This window comes from Eucyclogobius newberryi, unplaced genomic scaffold, assembly GCF_026437365.1.
Source record: "Eucyclogobius newberryi isolate DKJ021-1_F unplaced genomic scaffold, fEucNew1.0.hap1 SCAF_10, whole genome shotgun sequence".
NCBI lineage: Eukaryota > Metazoa > Chordata > Actinopteri > Gobiiformes > Gobiidae > Eucyclogobius > Eucyclogobius newberryi.
Genome location: NW_027315724.1, coordinates 7,891,183 through 7,905,986, shown reverse-complemented (window position 1 = coordinate 7,905,986; position 14,804 = coordinate 7,891,183).

Below are 14,804 nucleotides of genomic sequence, written 5' to 3'. Positions count from 1 at the left end.
CACGAGTCATCTTTTACCGTTATGGTCAGAACAGGTGCAGCGGCATAGAGAGAGCCATGTGGCGCAAAAAGGTTTACAATGCTAAATATCAGAGGACAGCAGATTAAGTTATTAAATATGGATATGCATAATTTCTGGGGTATTTAAATTATGCAAACAACGGGTGTAAACTGGAGAGGGAGGACTATGGCAGGTGGGAAGAGAGGATACTTGGGATTAAATCATTTTACTAAATTTACTGATCATCAGAGGTGGGTAGTGTGATAACGTTCATAAATGCCAGTTGCTCAAACTTGATCACTTGGCTGATGCTAACCAGCATTATGTCAAATTTAAAAGTTTCATCACAAATGGATGGTGAGGTCCACCGTACTTTTCAGACTTCAAGCCGCTATATTCTTCCCACGCTTTGAACCCAGACGCGGTGAAATACAAAGACACAGACACAGGTAAATCAGCTCACACAGAGTAATCAAGAACAGAGGGGGCAATAGGGACAGCTCAGATGTGTTTTCTGTTTGTTAAGCTTTAAAATGCGGTGTGTTTTATTACAATTCAACTCATATTCATGGAGAAATTAGTCTAATCAGACCTGCGGTGCACCCACGGTGCAGTGGACCTCAGGTGCGCCGCTGGTTCAAAAGCGTGTGTAAATATCTCATGTTACAACATGGGCACCTGCAGCGTATTGACAGGTACGACTTGTATATGTACAATTTCTTGTTTCTTCGTGAATTTCGTTGAAGCAGCTTTTATCCAGGAGCGCTGTATAGCCCGAAAAGTATGGTACATGTTTATTTCACATTTGTCATTTATTTGCTTTCTTTGCCAGTAACAGAGGATACTTAGCATAGCACGTGTGGCATACCGAGCAATTAGCCACCCTCTAAAGACGCTTATCAGATACACATTTCTTCACTTAAGACCAACAACGCCATGTAAACATACCCAACATACACAGCGCAATAAGGCGCACAGGTTCGTCCACTTTGACTAAAAAAAGAGTCCATTCAGTTAGCTACAATAATATATTATATATGAAATACTTTGTTCTTTGTTGCAGATATAAAAAGATAAAGAGTCCTTTGAGTTCATTAGTTGTAATATTGCTCACTCTCTATGCACATCCTTTGGTTTGGAATAAACTACATGTCTATACATGAAATAGGCCCGTGACACAGGCTAGGCAGCCCACACAGAAGGGACAAGCAGCAGCATAAAAGGCAAGGCAGCGACGGGCCGGTGGCTCAACCTCGAAGCCTGAATATAAGAAGTTTGGATTAGCTTAAACACAAATAGTCATTCCTACTGAGGCAGAACCTACTTCATGGAAAGGCCTGTGAACGCACACCCTTGACTGGTGATGGCTGACTGCATCATAGCCGGCTACGATACTACAAAAGATGTGCCAGCCACCAAAGCGGTAGATAACAGGCGCCATGAAGTAGTGCGTGACGGGGCTAAGCCACACCACGGCACTACGTCAATACAGGCGTTAATCAATAGCTAAAGGGGTAAGTTTTGGAAACAACGGAGTGAATAGCTACCTGGCACAGGGAGGACAGGGCGTACACAGGACCAGAAATGCACAAATTGCAGAGAGAGACGAAGAAGACGAGAGAGGCTTTTATACCCTTTCGCGCCATCTACTGGATTTCGAATTGTTGCAAAACCCCATGCTGCCACAAACGCAAGCGGGACACAGGAATCAATTCCCGGGTGGTGCTGGGCTTTTCTGTGTGGAGTTTGCATGTTCTCTCTGTGTCTGCGTATGTTTCCTCTGGTTGATAGGCTCCTCCCATGAAAAAAAGTTTCTGCTACAACTAAGTGCGACTTATAATATCAGCCCGCCCAGGGCATAATACATCTCTCCTGTTAAGGTTAATGTGTATTGAGTACTGTCCCTGTCTCAATTAAAAATAATAATAAAATATTGTTACCAGGAGCTCAACATCAGAAATCTTCATTTAAAGTTTCATTTAAGCTTTAGCTCAAATTAAACTTTTTTTGGCCCATAGGTTTTATTTAACACTCAGAAATGACATGCAGTCAATCATCAAGATCCAGATTCAAACCCACAACACTGCGGCCTGCCCCACGAGGAGAACATGTGTTCTGTCCACTCAACCACGAGCAGCACTTACACTAAATCAATATCTGAAATAAACACATAAAGGTCTAAACACAACTGTGACTTGACGAGGCTTTACATGAAGCTACCAGCCCAAACCGCCGGGATTACTAATAAGGTTTTTGTTGGCTAATGTAGAGGACTGGGTCAGAGTCCCTTAAAATGTGAAAGTGATTTTTAGGATACGCATTGAACGCGGCATCTACAAATGTATATGGCTATGGGTAATTTAGACAAAACGTTTACTCAAAAATTGCCAGTGCTAATACTGGGAGGACTCACTTTTTCTTAAATAATTACACTGTGTTTTGGGGTTTTTTGAGTGAAAGCAGTGATAGTACTTTGTTTTCTGCAATACAAATATAGGCAAGGCAAGGCAAGCTTATTTGTAGAGCACATTTCATTCAAAGTGCTTCACACAGCAGGGAAAAATGCATTAAAATCACAAAGAAATTACAGAAACAGAAATACAATAAAATTAACTAATTAAAAACATTTTAAGTTAGAAAAGAGAAGAGTGCAAAGAAAAATCCTTTCAGTCATATGCACAGCTAAACAAAACAGTTTTTTAGCTTAGACTTGAAAGAAGCCTGTCTCACATTTTCAGGAAAACTGTTCCCGATTAATATTAGTCAACATTTGAAAGAATTAATCATTCCTCCAGTTCCAGTAATGTGTCTGCTGGAATGAAAGGCAAATGTGATTCAATTGTCTGGCTTTGGGAGGTTTTTAGTCACGTTATCTTGCCTTTTTCAACTTTAGTCACATAATATTGACAACAAAACATTTCTGAAGTTGTTCTTATCTGAATCTTACTTTACTTCAAGATTATTGTTGTTGGGAGCACTTGGGCATGAAGCATGAATGGACTGGGAATACCTCTTTATTTGTTGTTGTGAACCTGTTCACAAGATTGTATTGTAAGCCAGATTGTATTTTCATTCCTTCTGCCTGCATCTCTCCAACCACTGCACACACTTCTCTAGCTCTTTTTATTTCTTCATAGTACAGCATCAAACTTTAACCATTCACTCGGGATACCTTTTAGGGACACTACTTCTCCCCAATCGCTTCCCCGCATTGGAACTTAATTCTGGCATGGAATTAAATTACAAACCATGTCCAAACAAATTATCGTCAAACCAAAAGCAGGTGCATTTTTGACAGGCCGGGGCCATTTGTAATCTAACGCATGGGTCCCTTTCCAAGCAATGCCCCCCTTTTTTTCCACGATTCCCATTTACTATCGAGGCACACAGGGAGAAGACAGTCTGAAGGATGGATTAATGCGGCGTTCTAATGGGGACGTATAGTGAGCAGAAAAGTCCGAGCAGAAAATGTGATGAAACGTATTTCGCAGACGGGATTTGACTGTTAAAACATTTATTCTCACTTTCAATTTGGTTTCCCATCTCAGCGGATTTGAGTGTGTAGGACACCGCGGGAGGATATATAGAGATAAATGGGGGCTAATACCTGGCTGATACTGCAAATAGGGTTGATATGAGTTAAAATTGTGTTTTTTTTCTAAGCTTACAGAAGCAGAGTGTATATACGAGGAGGTGGTGTTATGAATGTAGATCACTTAAGGGAGTTTTGGTTCATAGCTCAAAATGTGAAGTATTTAGATAGATTTTAAGTTTGGATTTGTATGTATTTATTCAGTCATTTAGTTGATAGGGATGATGCAGTAGTTTCTAATCAAAGCTTGCAGCTGTTGTTCTAATTATCAAATTCCAACCCAGGGGGTTGGGCTTCCTACAACACATGACAATATAAATGATTATATTTATATTATAGTGTATATGTTATACAACACATTCAATAATTTACTGTTTAAATACATCAGTGCATTTACACAGTTCAAGTCCATAAAATACACTTAAATGTACTTCTATTAATCTATTTTGTCTGACGTTGTCACATCAACTTCATTTTATATATATTTTTCATTCAAAAACTTGAGCCTGCTTTTAAAAATCTGAACATTCTCCGTGGCCCTGAGGTCCTCCGGCTGGCTGTTCCATAGACGAGGGCCGTAGTACTGGAAAGGGTTCGCAAGTTAAAAGCAGTTTTGAAAAATAAGTACACATTTAAATTAATGAATCCAAAATAACACAGGAACCCAATGCAGTATTTTTTTAAGCGTTGTAATTTGGTCCCGCCCCCTGGTGAGGAATAATTACTTGTTTGACAATGGCAATTATAGAAAATTAAACATTTCTCTATAGTTTTGTCAGGTTCTCAGTAATCGTGAATAAACACTGTTTCTTCTCAACAACAATCGTGACACTAAAACAACACTGACGGTATCCTCAAAAGTATGTCAGAAGCATTTGGCTACCACAGTGCGCAGTCTCAAAACCTGGTGGAAGGATTACTTTTTTGTTGGTTGATGTAAGGAAACCGCACCCATGTATCACCAGAAATCCAGAAATAGGGAATACTTTACACTCTGTCTTCATCATCAACATTCCACCTGACTTGAAAACTATGTATCAAGAACATAAAACACCAACAATGGAAACATTTGATGTTGGTGGAATGTACTTTTGGCTACAGCAACAACAACCAAATGATAATAATAAATGGACAAGAAATTGACAGAAACAGCACTGGACATTTGCAAAATAGCAATATATACATTCACTTTGAACCTGTCTCATTATTTTTAGCTTTTCACTCTCTGTGTCTTGTTCTTTTTGTTTTATTGAAATATTTTGAAAAGAAAAAGAAAGAAACAAAGACTTTGTGCTGTGAGGCAAGGGTGTGAACAATTTCACTTCCTTGCTGTCAAAGAAAATTCACTTAAACATGTTAATATACAGGTCCAAGCACTGAACCTTGAGGGACCCTTTACGAGTTAGTCTATAATGGTTTATGGAAATCAAGACAAACCTGTCAAATCCAAAGCTTTTTATTCTTACTGTAACCAAAGTGACGCAGCTATTAATGCATTTGACACTTGCAAAACAGCGGTCAACCCCCTCAAGGCACAACGCATTTAGTCATAAACACATTCGTAACACATTCATCAAAATGTAAATGGCATGTTGAAGAGAAGCATGATGGGGCCCGGCTAAAGACCTCTGGGGGGCCGGGCCGTTTTTAGGCGCTGAATATTGATTGATTGGAGCAGCGTGTGGGGGAGTGTTTAACGTAAAGTCAATGGAACAGGACCGCAGCAGCCACAAACACTCAAATGTGATGTTTTATTAAGGAGACATGATGACACTTGATCTGTTTGCATAATTAAATCTCACCTCCTCAAAATGTCTCCAGTGACGACCTGTCAATTGCTGACAGCTGCTGAACTGCATTGATGGGGATGGATTAGTAACTTTAAGGGTCATAAAAGAGCATGTACTGATGTTGTATGTTTATCGTGGCATTACAGTTATTGTTTTATGATCAGATTTGTGTCATTCCAAGCCAATTCAGTTGATTAATTTCTGTTATATTAGATCGTTTTTAAGTGTTTTCCCTTTCTTCAGAGATAAACAAAATAGGTGGCACAGTAACTCAGTATAGGTGGCACAACTTATCTGCTTTACAGCTGGTTTAACTATGAGTCAGTTCTGGTTTAGTCCCAGTTTAATTCTGGGATAGTCCTGGTTGAGACCCAGTTTGCACTAGCCATAGTTTAAGTCTCGTTCAGTTCTGGAGTGACAATTTTGTAGAGCAATGTTGGTAAAGCCATTTGTAGTTTTAAAATATATATATTTACACTTTTAATAACCTTAATAAAGCATGAACAAAAGCAAAGAATAGTTTATTAAGAATGAATCAGGGTTAGTAACTACTTACTTACTACTCTAACCCCTTTGTTGAATAATATACTAAGACTGAATCCTTCTTAATAAACAATTAATTCATTACAAGTCATCGTTCATTGTTTGGGAAGGCTAATTAAGGTGTAGATCTAGAGTTAAGTAGGATATTTAGTGTGACCCCGAATTTTGTCATAAGAGGCGACAGACCCCTAAACAATCTGACCCTCAGGAAAATTTATTTGAATAGATCAGTGTAGGTTAAATGTCAAAACCACAGCAAATCTGTCACAAATTGGAATGAACCCCGTAACTTTGGGTGTAACAAATGCTCTACCACTAAGCCACTGCCTCTCCATTGGTTGTTTTTTTTACCCTTTAACTCTAACTCTAACCAAAAAAAGACACTTCGTCCAACTCTATTCTACGGAAACTAAAATTCAAAGCTGCATTCAAAACCTCCCGAAAACCTTGAGATTCTAATTTACATTTGTAACCAATTCAACCACATCTGTGTATTATTTGGCACATTTACAATTCATGTTCGATTTCACGCAAAAGCAACTTGAAAAGATAATCCGATGACATTCTGTTTCTCCTTTGTGAAGCTGATAATTCATTCTGTCTTCTTTTCACTGCAGCTTTTTTTTATTCTCAGGAATCAATGACAAGTCTAAATTGAATAATTCAGTCTTCCCGTGCCGCTCCTTTAGGCGCCTCTTGTTTGGGCTCTTCTATTTTTCAGCAGCGGAGCCGACGCGCGGAGGTCAGGTTTACCGCGTGATGTGAATTTTGAAACACTGCTTCGTTGTGACGCAGAGAAAAGGTCAACAATGCTTTTTTAATTATGAACAACATTACGTAAATAAAACATCTAGCAGCAAGCAACGTCCCCCGGGCATTAGGGGAGCCACGGCTGCTCACGGAGACATTTGGGTGAAGGCTAATTAGCGCTTTTTGTGGTGTTTCGAGACATTAACGGCTAATAAGAAGTTGGGTGTCTTTTTTTTATTATTCCTGGCATGATTTCGCTGGTGTTTGGAGCGTAGCGGTTCTTCAAACAGAGATGGCGTGTTTGCTTTGCCACGCTGTGATCGCTCGGGTAAATAACATTGTCAGCTCAGGCCCGGCTCATTTGCATTCTCCAAACTAAACGTCTGATAACACGCAGGAGGATCTGGAGAGCAAAGCAACAGCGGGCGTGGATTTTACCAGACTGTTTTGCAAATGACTTCATAAACTTGTGCAAACTTGTGCCTGGAGAGCGTTGGAACTGCTCAGACAAGCACAAAAGTATGTAAACTCCTTTCTGTTTTGATCCACATCGAATGTCCTGTGACTTAAAGGTGCATTATGCAACTTTTCACATACCAATACCCATGTATAGTATAAAATATGTTTATTTCATGATATTTATGTCAGAAGATGTTCAGTTTCAGGAGATTCTTACAATCTTACAATTAGCTAAAGGCTAATCCAATGTTTTTTAACAACATTTCATAAGCCTTTAGCTCAGAGGATGTTTTACATGCTAATTAGTATCTAAAAACACCCCCAAAATTACTTTTAACAAGGCTTTGACCTAAATGTGCTTGATGGTTAGTACCTGACGATACCTTCTTGATTATTCAGAATTGAATGCTAATCCCTCAAAGTCTAACCAGATTAGCCAAATTGCTAAGGAATATATAACATGAGTATTAAATGCCGGATCTACTAATTTATATTCAGACAGGGCTAAGAAACACAACAAATGTGAATAAAAATGGTTGTAAGGGACATCTTTACGTTGAGCATTTGCCAGACATGCTCTTTACAACACAGTTTTTACTTTCACTAAAATACAGCAAACAAAAAAATAAACCAAAACAACACGTGCTAATCTGCGGTGGTAGTTTGTCCACGTCCAAACACATGTCTAATATTCTCCTGTCTGTTTCTGACCTGGTGCAGTTGAATGCCTCCTCGTCTGCTCCTGGTGTGATGGGACTGTTACATGCAGCAGGAACACCACTACACACACTTATACACACACTTCTACACACACTTCTACAACTTCTACACACACTTCTGCACGCACTTCTACACACACTTCTGCACACACTTCTACACACGTCTGCACACACTTCTACACACACTTCTACACACACTTCTACACACACTTCTGGACACACTTCTACACTACACACACTTCTGCACACACTTCTACACACATTTCTACACGCAATTCTACACACACTTCTACACTCGCTTCTACACACACTTCTACACACACTTCTACACACATTTCTACACGCGCTTCTACACGCGCTTCTACACGCACTTCTACCCGCACTTCTACACACACTTCTACACACACTTCTACACACACTTCTACAACTTCTACACACACTTCTACACACACTTCTACACGCACTTCTACACACACTTCTACACACACTTCTACACACACTTCTACACACACTTCTACACACGCTTCTACACACACTTCTACACACACTTCCACACACACTTCTACACACACTTCTACAATTTCTACACAAACTTCTACACACACTTCTACACACACTTCTACAACTTCTACACACACTTCTACACGCACTTCTACACACACTTCTACACACACTTCTACACACACTTCTACAACTTCTACACACACTTCTTCACGCTCCTCTACACACACTTCTACACGCACTTCTACACACACTTCTACACACACTTCTACAACTTCTACACACACTTCTACATACACTTCTACACACGCTTCTACACACACTTCTGCACACACTTCTACAACTTCTACACACACTTCTACACACACTTCTACAACTTCTACACACACTTCTACACACACTTCTACACGCACATCTACACACACTTCTACACACACTTCTACACACGCTTCTACACGCACTTCTACACACACTTCTACACGCACATCTACACACACTTCTACACACACTTCTACACACGCTTCTACACGCGCTTCTACACACACTTCTACAACTTCTACAGACACTTCTACACACACTTCTACACACACTTCTACACACACTTCTACACACGCTTCTACACACACTTCTACACACACTTCCACACACACTTCTACACACACTTCTACAATTTCTACACAAACTTCTACACACACTTCTACACACACTTCTACAACTTCTACACACACTTCTACACGCACTTCTACACACACTTCTACACACACTTCTACACACACTTCTACAACTTCTACACACACTTCTTCACGCTCCTCTACACACACTTCTACACGCACTTCTACACACACTTCTACACACACTTCTACAACTTCTACACACACTTCTACATACACTTCTACACACGCTTCTACACACACTTCTACACACACTTCTACACACACTTCTACAACTTCTACACACACTTCTACACACACTTCTACAACTTCTACACACACTTCTACACACACTTCTACACGCACATCTACACACACTTCTACACACACTTCTACACACGCTTCTACACGCACTTCTACACACACTTCTACACGCACATCTACACACACTTCTACACACACTTCTACACACGCTTCTACACGCGCTTCTACACACACTTCTACAACTTCTACAGACACTTCTACACACACTTCTACACACGCTTCTACACACACTTCTACACACACTTCTACACACACTTCTACAACTTCTACACACACTTCTACACGCACATCTACACACACTTCTACACGCACTTCTACACGCGCTTCTACACACGCTTCTACACACACTTCTACACACACTTCTACACACACTTCTACAACTTCTACACACACTTCTACACACACTTCTACAACTTCTACACACACTTCTACACACACTTCTACACACACTTCTACAACTTCTACACACACTTCTACACGCACTTCTACACACACTTCTACACACACTTCTACAACTTCTACACGCAGTTCTACACGCGCTTCTACACACGCTTCTACACACACTTCTACACACGCTTCTACACACACTTCTACACACACTTCTACACACACTTCTACAACTTCTACACACACTTCTACACACACTTCTACACACACTTCTACACACACTTCTACACACACTTCTACACACGCTTCTACACACACTTCTACACACACTTCTACACACACTTCTACACACACTTCTACACACACTTCTACACACGCTTCTACACACACTTCTACACACACTTCTACAACTTCTACACACACTTCTACACACACTTCTACACACACTTCTACACACACTTCTACACGCACTTCTACACGCACTTCTACACACACTTCTACACACACTTCTACACACACTTCTAAACACACTTCTACACGCACTTCTACACACACTTCTACACACGCTTCTACACACACTTCTACACACACTTCTACAACTTCTACACACACTTCTACACACACTTCTACACACACTTCTACACGCACATCTACACACACTTCTACACACACTTCTACACACGCTTCTACACGCGCTTCTACACACACTTCTACAACTTCTACAGACACTTCTACACGCACTTCTACACACGCTTCTACACACACTTCTACACACACTTCTACAACTTCTACACACACTTCTACACGCACTTCTACACACACTTCTACACACACTTCTACAACTTCTACACACACTTCTACACGCACTTCTACACGCACTTCTACACACACTTCTACAAGTTCTACACACACTTCTACACGCACTTCTACACCCACTTCTACACACACTTCTACAACTTCTACACACACTTCTACACACACTTCTACACGCGCTTCTACACACGCTTCTACACACACTTCTACACACGCTTCTACACACACTTCTACACACACTTCTACACACACTTCTACACACACTTCTACACACACTTCTACACACACTTCTACACACGCTTCTACAAACACTTCTACACACACTTATACACACACTTCTACAACTTCTACACACACTTCTACACACACTTCTACACACAATTCTACACACACTTCTACACGCACTTCTACACACACTTCTACACACACTTCTACACACACTTCTACACACACTTCTACACGCACTTCTACACACACTTCTACACACACTTCTACACACGCTTCTACACACACTTCTACACACACTTCTACAACTTCTACACACACTTCTACCCACACTTCTTCACGCTCCTCTACACACACTTCTACACGCACTTCTACACACACTTCTATACACACTTCTACAACTTCTACACACACTTCTACATACACTTCTACACACGCTTCTACACACACTTCTACACACACTTCTACACACACTTCTACACACACTTCTACAACTTCTACACACACTTCTACACACACTTCTACAACTTCTACACACACTTCTACACACACTTCTACACGCACATCTACACACACTTCTACACACACTTCTACACACGCTTCTACACGCACTTCTACACACACTTCTACACGCACATCTACACACACTTCTACACACACTTCTACACACGCTTCTACACGCGCTTCTACACACACTTCTACAACTTCTACAGACACTTCTACACACACTTCTACACACACTTCTACACACGCTTCTACACACACTTCCACACACACTTCTACACACACTTCTACAATTTCTACACAAACTTCTACACACACTTCTACACACACTTCTACAACTTCTACACACACTTCTACACGCACTTCTACACACACTTCTACACACACTTCTACACACACTTCTACAACTTCTACACACACTTCTTCACGCTCCTCTACACACACTTCTACACGCACTTCTACACACACTTCTACACACACTTCTACAACTTCTACACACACTTCTACATACACTTCTACACACGCTTCTACACACACTTCTACACACACTTCTACACACACTTCTACAACTTCTACACACACTTCTACACACACTTCTACAACTTCTACACACACTTCTACACACACTTCTACACGCACATCTACACACACTTCTACACACACTTCTACACACGCTTCTACACGCACTTCTACACACACTTCTACACGCACATCTACACACACTTCTACACACACTTCTACACACGCTTCTACACGCGCTTCTACACACACTTCTACAACTTCTACAGACACTTCTACACACACTTCTACACACGCTTCTACACACACTTCTACACACACTTCTACACACACTTCTACAACTTCTACACACACTTCTACACGCACATCTACACACACTTCTACACGCACTTCTACACGCGCTTCTACACACGCTTCTACACACACTTCTACACACACTTCTACACACACTTCTACAACTTCTACACACACTTCTACACACACTTCTACAACTTCTACACACACTTCTACACACACTTCTACACACACTTCTACAACTTCTACACACACTTCTACACGCACTTCTACACACACTTCTACACACACTTCTACAACTTCTACACGCACTTCTACACGCACTTCTACACGCAGTTCTACACGCGCTTCTACACACGCTTCTACACACACTTCTACACACGCTTCTACACACACTTCTACACACACTTCTACACACACTTCTACAACTTCTACACACACTTCTACACACACTTCTACAACTTCTACACACACTTCTACACACACTTCTACAACTTCTACACACACTTCTACACACACTTCTACACGCACATCTACACACACTTCTACACACACTTCTACACACGCTTCTACACGCACTTCTACACACACTTCTACACGCACATCTACACACACTTCTACACACACTTCTACACACGCTTCTACACGCGCTTCTACACACACTTCTACAACTTCTACAGACACTTCTACACACACTTCTACACACACTTCTACACACACTTCTACACACGCTTCTACACACACTTCCACACACACTTCTACACACACTTCTACAATTTCTACACAAACTTCTACACACACTTCTACACACACTTCTACAACTTCTACACACACTTCTACACGCACTTCTACACACACTTCTACACACACTTCTACAACTTCTACACACACTTCTTCACGCTCCTCTACACACACTTCTACACGCACTTCTACACACACTTCTACACACACTTCTACAACTTCTACACACACTTCTACATACACTTCTACACACGCTTCTACACACACTTCTACACACACTTCTACACACACTTCTACAACTTCTACACACACTTCTACACACACTTCTACAACTTCTACACACACTTCTACACACACTTCTACACGCACTTCTACACACACTTCTACACACGCTTCTACACGCACTTCTACACACACTTCTACACGCACATCTACACACACTTCTACACACACTTCTACACACGCTTCTACACGCGCTTCTACACACACTTCTACAACTTCTACAGACACTTCTACACACACTTCTACACACGCTTCTACACACACTTCTACACACACTTCTACACACACTTCTACAACTTCTACACACACTTCTACACGCACATCTACACACACTTCTACACGCACTTCTACACGCACTTCTACACACACTTCTACACGCACATCTACACACACTTCTACACACACTTCTACACACGCTTCTACACGCGCTTCTACACACACTTCTACAACTTCTACAGACACTTCTACACACACTTCTACACACACTTCTACACACACTTCTACACACGCTTCTACACACACTTCCACACACACTTCTACACACACTTCTACAATTTCTACACAAACTTCTACACACACTTCTACACACACTTCTACAACTTCTACACACACTTCTACACGCACTTCTACACACACTTCTACACACACTTCTACACACACTTCTACAACTTCTACACACACTTCTTCACGCACTTCTACACACACTTCTACACACACTTCTACACACACTTCTACAACTTCTACACACACTTCTACACGCACTTCTACACACACTTCTACACACACTTCTACAACTTCTACACACACTTCTACATACACTTCTACACACGCTTCTACACACACTTCTACACACACTTCTACACACACTTCTACAACTTCTACACACACTTCTACACACACTTCTACAACTTCTACACACACTTCTACACACACTTCTACACGCACATCTACACACACTTCTACACACACTTCTACACACGCTTCTACACGCACTTCTACACACACTTCTACACGCACATCTACACACACTTCTACACACACTTCTACACACGCTTCTACACGCGCTTCTACACACACTTCTACAACTTCTACAGACACTTCTACACACACTTCTACACACGCTTCTACACACACTTCTACACACACTTCTACACACACTTCTACAACTTCTACACACACTTCTACACGCACATCTACACACACTTCTACACGCACTTCTACACGCGCTTCTACACACGCTTCTACACACACTTCTACACACACTTCTACACACACTTCTACAACTTCTACACACACTTCTACACACACTTCTACAACTTCTACACACACTTCTACACACACTTCTACACACACTTCTACAACTTCTACACACACTTCTACACGCACTTCTACACACACTTCTACACACACTTCTACAACTTCTACACGCACCTCTACACGCACTTCTACACACGCTTCTACACACACTTCTACACACGCTTCTACACACACTTCTACACACACTTCTACACACACTTCTACAACTTCTACACACACTTCTACACACACTTCTACACACACTTCTACACACACTTCTACAACTTCTACACACACTTCTACACACACTTCTACACACACTTCTACAACTTCTACACACACTTCTACACGCACTTCTACACACACTTCTACACACACTTCTACAACTTCTACACGCACTTCTACACGCACTTCT